Genomic DNA, 7265 nt, shown 5'->3' on the forward strand with positions numbered 1-7265 from the left:
ATAAACAAATATCAAATATTTGTGGTAAAGTAAAAGTATTAAGTGGCATGAAAAGAATACTCAAGAACAATTGGCTCATCATTGTACTTCAGTACTTCAGTTAATGTACTTCGTTATATTCTCCTGAGATCTCACACAAACAAAGCTCTGCAAACACTGATTTCATATATTTCTTTCCAGTGTTTGCAGAAAATCATTTTAAGCTTGAGTCACGTCAAACATTTGAATTGATGTCGAAACATTTCAACACATTCTAACGCGTATCCTCAAAGACCGCTGGACCACACACACTGATTCTGACCTTTGAATATCAGAACGGTCCCATTGCTGAGAGCTGTCAGTCCATCGATGGGAGAATCACTGCAGAGGGTCCCATCAGCAAGGAGTCCTGCACACACACACACACACACACAACCACACACACCACACACACACACACACACACACCACACACACACACGCACGCACACCACCCACAACACACACACACACACACCACGCACACACACACACGCACACCACACACACACACACAAGAAAGACGGACAACTTGAAAAAATCGCTCGCAAATTGTAAACGATGCCGAGCCGCTTTAAAGTACACAAGTAGTACGAGGAAGTTAGCGACGCACATAAAGAGGCGACATGGGGTCTGCGTCTGAAAAGAGAACCTGAAAGTTAGACTATGAGTGAAATCACTCAGAGAGCTGTTCTGTCAGAGAGAGAGGTGTTTAGTTTACAGCAGCCTGGGACGGCCAATAACAGTTGAACTGTCTTCCTCACTGTAAGCAGTTATGAAAGAAGCTGTTTTGTGAAAGGTTCTTGTATTCTTTATTGTTTTCCTATAGAAACCAGTGCTTTCTGCTCACTGGTGAGTTAGCCTATGGATGAGTGTTGAGCACATCAGTCAGCAGCTGTATGGGCATGGCACTATGGTAGCTGTTATTTGCACATTGTTTAATCCGGGCAATGCATCCTTACATTGTTGTAACTGTGAGGTGTTATAACATTGGAACTGTACTCTGGAGACAGAGAAACACTACTACCCTTGTGAAAGGCCAGCTTGTGAAAAGTCCAAGTGTTTTTTTATTTAAGGTCAAAAAGAAACCAGCATGATGGGATGCACAGTACTAGTAGAGAGAACCAAATATGTGAAGCACTTTCTTGTTAATTTATGATTTGCTGATTTGTTAATCGTATCGCCCTGAATCGCATAATGTTGAATCAAATCGTATCGAGCTGTATCGCAACAGGGGTGAATCGTATCGTATCGCCTGGTGCTTCAAATGTATCGTTAATGTATCGTAGGCAATGTATCGAGATGCGCATCACATGGCCTCAGTGATCGAGATGCGTTTTGACCAATCACAACCGAGGCGGCCAGCTAACCAATCATAGCAGACTGGGCTCTGGTTTTCAGACAGAGGGTGATGAAAGAGGGCAGCAGCACAGGCCTAGTATGAGAAGAATAAAGAGCTTTTTGGAACATTAAAGCATGGAGACATGTAGAGGACACTACCATACTGATATACACCTGAACATCAGCAGGAGAGACTCTTTAAAGTAGTAGGACACTACATACTGATATACACCTGAACATCAGCAGGAGAGGACTTCTTTAAAGTAGAGACAACATACTGATATACACCTGAACATCAGCAGGAGAGGACTCTTTAAAGTAGAGACACTACATACTGATATACACCTGAACATCAGCAGGAGAGGACTCTTTAAAGTAGGAGACACACATACTGATATACACCTGAACATCACAGGAGAGGACTCTTTAAAGTAGAGACACTACATACTGATATACACCTGAACATCAGCAGGAGAGGACTCTTTAAAGTAGAGACACTACATACTGATATACACCTGAACATCAGCAGGAGAGGACTCTTTAAAGTAGAGCCACTACATACTGATATACACCTGAACATCAGCAGGAGAGGACTCTTTAAAGTAGAGACACTACATACTGATACACCTGAACTCAGCAGGAGAGGACTCTTTAAAGTAGAGACACTACATACTGATATACACCTGAACATCAGCAGGAGAGGACTCTTAAAGTAGAGACACTACATACTGATATACACCTGAACATCAGCAGGAGAGGACTCTTTAAAGTAGAGACACTACATACTGATATACACCTGAACATCAGCAAGAGAGGACTCTTTAAAGTAGAGACACTAATACTGATATACACCCGAACATCAGCAGGAGAGGACTCTTAAAGTAGAGACACTACATAACTGAATATACACCTGAAGCATCAGCAGGAGAGGACTTCTTTAAGTAGAGACACTACATACTGATATACACCTGAACTCAGCAAGAGAGGACCTATTTTAAAGTAGAGACACTACATTACTGCTATACATCCTGAACATCAGCTAGGAGATGACTCTTTAAAGTAGAGACACTACATACTGATATACACCCCGAACATCAGCAGGACGAGGACTTTTAAAGTAGAGACACTAACATACTGATATACACCTGAACATCAGCAGGAGAGGACTCTTCTAAAGTAGAGACACTACATACTGATATACACCTGAACATCGCAGAGAGGACTCTTTAAAGTAGAGACCCCCCTACTTTTTTTACATACTGCCCCATACTGAATACACCCATCGAACATCACGCACCCGCGGAGCGCGACTCCTTTAAAGATAGACCGACACTACATCACTGATCTACACCCTGAACCACATCAGCAGGGAGGAGGACTCCTTTAAGTACGAGACAATACATTCACACTGATATTGACCCCCACTCTCCCTGCAACATCAGCAGGAGAGGACTCTTTAAAGTAGAGACACTACATACTGAATATACACCTGAACATCAGCAGGAGAGGACTCTTTAAAGTAGAGACACTACATACTGATATACACCCTGAACATCAGCAGGAGAGGACTCTTTAAAGTAGAGACACTACATACTGATATACACTGAACATCAGCAGGAGGGACTCTTTAAAGTAGAGACACTACATACTGATATACACTCTGAACATCAGCAGGAGAGACTCTTTAAAGTAGAGACACTACATACTGATATACACCTGAACATCAGCAGGAGAGACTCTTTAAAGTAGAGACACTACATACTGATATACACCTGAACATCAGCAGGAGAGGACCTTTAAAGTAGAGACACTACATACTGATATACACCTGAACTCAGCAGGAGAGGACTCTTTAAAGTACGAGACACATACATACTGATTATACACCTGAACATCAGCAGGAGAGACTCTTTAAAGTAGAGACACTACATACTGATATACACCTGAACATCAGCAGGAGAGCACTCTTTAAAGTAGAGACACCATACTGATATACCCTGAACATCAGCAGGAGAGGACTCTTTAAAGTAGAGACACTACATACTGATATACCTGATCATCAGCAGGAGAGGGCTCTTTAAAGTAGAGACACTACATACTGATATACACCTGAACATCAGCAGGAGAGGACTCTTTAAGTAGAGACACTACAACTGATATACACCCCTGAACATCAGCAGGAGAGGACTCTTTAAAGTAGAGACACATACTGATATACACCTGAACATCAGCAGAGAGGACTCTTTAAAGTAGAGACAACATACTGATATACACCTGAACATCAGCAGGAGAGGACTCTTTAAAGTAGAGACACTACATACTGAATATACACCTGAACATCAGCAGGAGAGGACTCTTTAAAGTAGAGACCTACATACTGATATACCCTGAACATCAGCAGAGAGGACTCTTTAAGTAGAGACACTACATACTGATATACACACCTGAACATCAGCAGGAGAGACTCTTTAAAGTAGAGACACTACATACTGATATAACACCTGAACATCAGCAGGAGAGGACTCTTTAAAGTAGAGACACTACATACTGATATACACCTGAACATCAGCAAGAGAGGACTCTTTAAAGTAGAGACACTACATACTGATATACACCCGAACATCACAGGAGAGGACTCTTTAAAGTAGAGACACTACATACTGATATTACACCCGAACATCAGCAGGAGAGGACTCTTTAAAGTAGAGACACTACATACTGATATACAACACCTGAACATCAGCAGGAGAGGACTCTTAAAGTAGAGACACTACATACTGATATACACCTGAAACATCAGCAGGAGATGACTCTTAAAGTAGAGACACTACATACTGATATACACCTGAACATCAGCAGGAGAGGACTCTTTAAAGCAGATACACTACATACTGATATACACCTGAACATCAGCAGGAGAGGACTCTTTAAAGTAGAGACACTACATACTGATAGACACCTGAACATCAGCAGGAGAGGACTCTTTAAAGTAGAGACACTACATACTGATATACACCTGAACATCAGCAGGAGAGACTCTTTAAAGTAGAGACACTACATACTGATATACACCTGAACATCAGCAGGGAGAGGACTCTTTAAAGTAGAGACACTACATACTGATATACACCTGAACATCAGCAGGAGAGGACTCTTAAAGTAGAGACACTACATACTGATATCACCTGAACATCAAGGAGAGGACTCTTTAAAGTAGAGACACTACATACTGATATACACCCCCGAACATCAGCAGGAGAGGACTCTTTAAAGTAGAGACACTACATACTGATATACACCTGAACATCAGCAGGAGAGGACTCTTTAAGTCGAGACACTACATACTGATATACATGAACATCAGCAGGAGAGGACTCTTTAAAGTAGAGACACTACATACTGATATACACCTGAACATCAGCAGGAGAGGACTCTTTAAAGTAGCGACACTACATACTGATATACACCTGACATCAGCAGGAGAGGACTCTTTAAAGTAGAGACACTACATACTGAATAACCTGAACATCAGCAGGAGAGGACTCTTTAAAGTAGAGACACTACATACTGATATACACCTGAACATCAGCAGGAGAGGACTCTTTAAAGTAGAGACTACATACTGATATACACCTGAACATCAGCAGGAGAGGACTCTTTAAAGTAGAGACACTACATACTGAAATACACCTGAACATCAGCAGGAGAGACTCTTTAAAGTAGAGACACTACATACTGATATACACCTGAACATCAGCAGGAGAGGACTCTTTAAAGTAGAGAACTACATACTGATATACACCTGAACATCAGCAGGAGGACTCTTTAAAGTAGAGACACATACTGATACACCTGAACATCAGCAGGAGAGGACTCTTAAAGTAGAGACACTACATACTGATATACACCTGACACATCAGCAGGAGAGGACTCTTTAAAGTAGAGACACTACATACTGATATACACCTGAACATCAGCAGGAGAGGACTCTTTAAAGTAGAGACACACATACTGATATACCTGAACATCATCAGGAGAGGACTCTTTAAAGTAGAGACACTACATACTGATATACACCTGACATCAGCAGGAGAGGACTCTTTAAAGTAGAGACACTACATACTGATATACACCTAAAAAAAGTGCTTCATTAAGATATTATTTTTGAAATTAAAGAAGGCAATAAATATTCCAAACCCTGTTGTGGTTGATTGGTCGGTGCAGCAGGAGCTCGCCCAGAGGAGCTGGCAGTCAGCTGTCTGATGGACCCCGGACACTGACCCCTGGGGTACCGGGAGCAGGGGCCCCTCGCTACATCAAAACATAAGAATACAAATTGTCATAAGATAACAACATCAATCATTGAATCCATGGTTCAGAACTGACTTACACATCCACAGGTTTGGTTATAAAAAAACTTGTGTGTGTTGTGTCTGAATTTACGTTTAGGTGATCTGTTGACTGTTGATCTGTTGACCCCATTTCCAGTCTTTATGCTAAGCTAAGTGGCCTAGATTTATATTTTCTTCATGGTACTGAGCTTCTCATCCAACTCCCTGCAAATAAATAATATGTATATTTTCCTAAAGACCATTCCCCTGAAGTCTTGAAATCAAATGGATTTGTTTACTAAGAGTAGGGCTTTGTATTTGGCAATGCACTACCCAACTTAGCTAGTATGTTATTTTGGTGATGCAAATTATCTGAGAAAGTCGATTCAACATTTGAAAAAACAACCCTCCAGTCTTCTTCATGGGCAGTTTCTGCATCCAGAGTCATTCGCAAAAGCTTTGTGTCTTTCTGTTTCTGTACACAGTTAAGGTTTTTGTTCCTTCTTTTTGAATGAATAAGAATTAGAACAACTCACCTGAGTACCATTCCTCACTCTCACTGTTGGAGTCTCCCCACCCCCTGCCTGGTCTCCGATTTCCTGAAGAGGAGAAAACCAATGAAGAAGGGAAACATATCAGTTTTATGGTGAGAAAAAGGAAGAGTCAAGTCTGCAACATATTTCACGTCTAAACTTCAATATATTAAAATATGTGACTTTTTGTCTTGCATCTCAGTACCTGCATGTATGAGTCCCTGCTGTTTCCTTGTGCCTCTGCTGAGCCATTCATAAATAACATATTCCAAAAATTCTATAGATGAATTCTGTCAATTCAGGTTTCTTTTGTTCATCTCACGGCTTTGTGTGGATTGATAGTAAACATGAGCTAACATGGCCCAGATGGGGATTGTTTGGTTACCTAATTCAGTACACAGTATTGGATCTGGTTAGTGACATGTGAAAGCTGTTCTGCTGGCAGTGAGGTGTTGTTGATGCTGACCTGTCGCAGCAGCTCTCAGAGGCTGTGCCGTCGGGCGAGAGAGAGCCTGAGACACCGGCATGAGATAGGACAGACGGACAAAAGCACCCAGATCAGGATGCTTGTCCATTACCATCCAATCTTCATAAAGCTTCATATGAGTTGAAAGTCACTATCCAAAAATACTTTCTCATGTCTCTTCTACATGCACACGTTTCAGGAACAAAGACCCCCTCTCTTTTATCCTGATCCATCTTTATAAAAACCCTGTCTGAAAATGAGCTGATCAGATGTTGGTCACTTTGTGATGTCACAATGTTTTTTTGGGTTTGCAAGGATTAGCCAATAACCAACCAAGGTAACCCCCCCCCACACCTTATCACTGAATCTCCTCCTAGAGCACCATTATGTTAAACCAATCACCTCTCAGAGGGCGTGGCCAGCAGCAGCACATTAGCATTTAAAGTAACAGACAGAGAATCAGCACTTTGGAACAGGGCTGAAAAGAGGGGATTAGGGATGTTGCAGTGATTCTGTTTGGTGTTTCAGCCAATCAGAGAGACAGATTCTGTATATATCTGAGACCTGAGATATATT

At 41.5% G+C, this 7265-nt stretch overlaps 1 long non-coding RNA gene across 1 annotated transcript; it reads right to left on the reverse strand.

The window, feature by feature from the left end:
• Window positions 1-299: 299 nt before the first annotated feature.
• Window positions 300-6292, reverse strand: LOC117545524. Its single transcript, XR_004568849.1, has 3 exons — window positions 6227-6292; window positions 5557-5670; window positions 300-388 (listed from the first exon to the last, which is right to left on the reverse strand). It is a non-coding gene; the product is annotated as an uncharacterized LOC117545524 (long non-coding RNA).
• Window positions 6293-7265: the final 973 nt, after the last annotated feature.

Source organism: Gymnodraco acuticeps, unplaced genomic scaffold (genome assembly GCF_902827175.1).
Source record: "Gymnodraco acuticeps unplaced genomic scaffold, fGymAcu1.1, whole genome shotgun sequence".
Lineage (NCBI taxonomy): Eukaryota > Metazoa > Chordata > Actinopteri > Perciformes > Bathydraconidae > Gymnodraco > Gymnodraco acuticeps.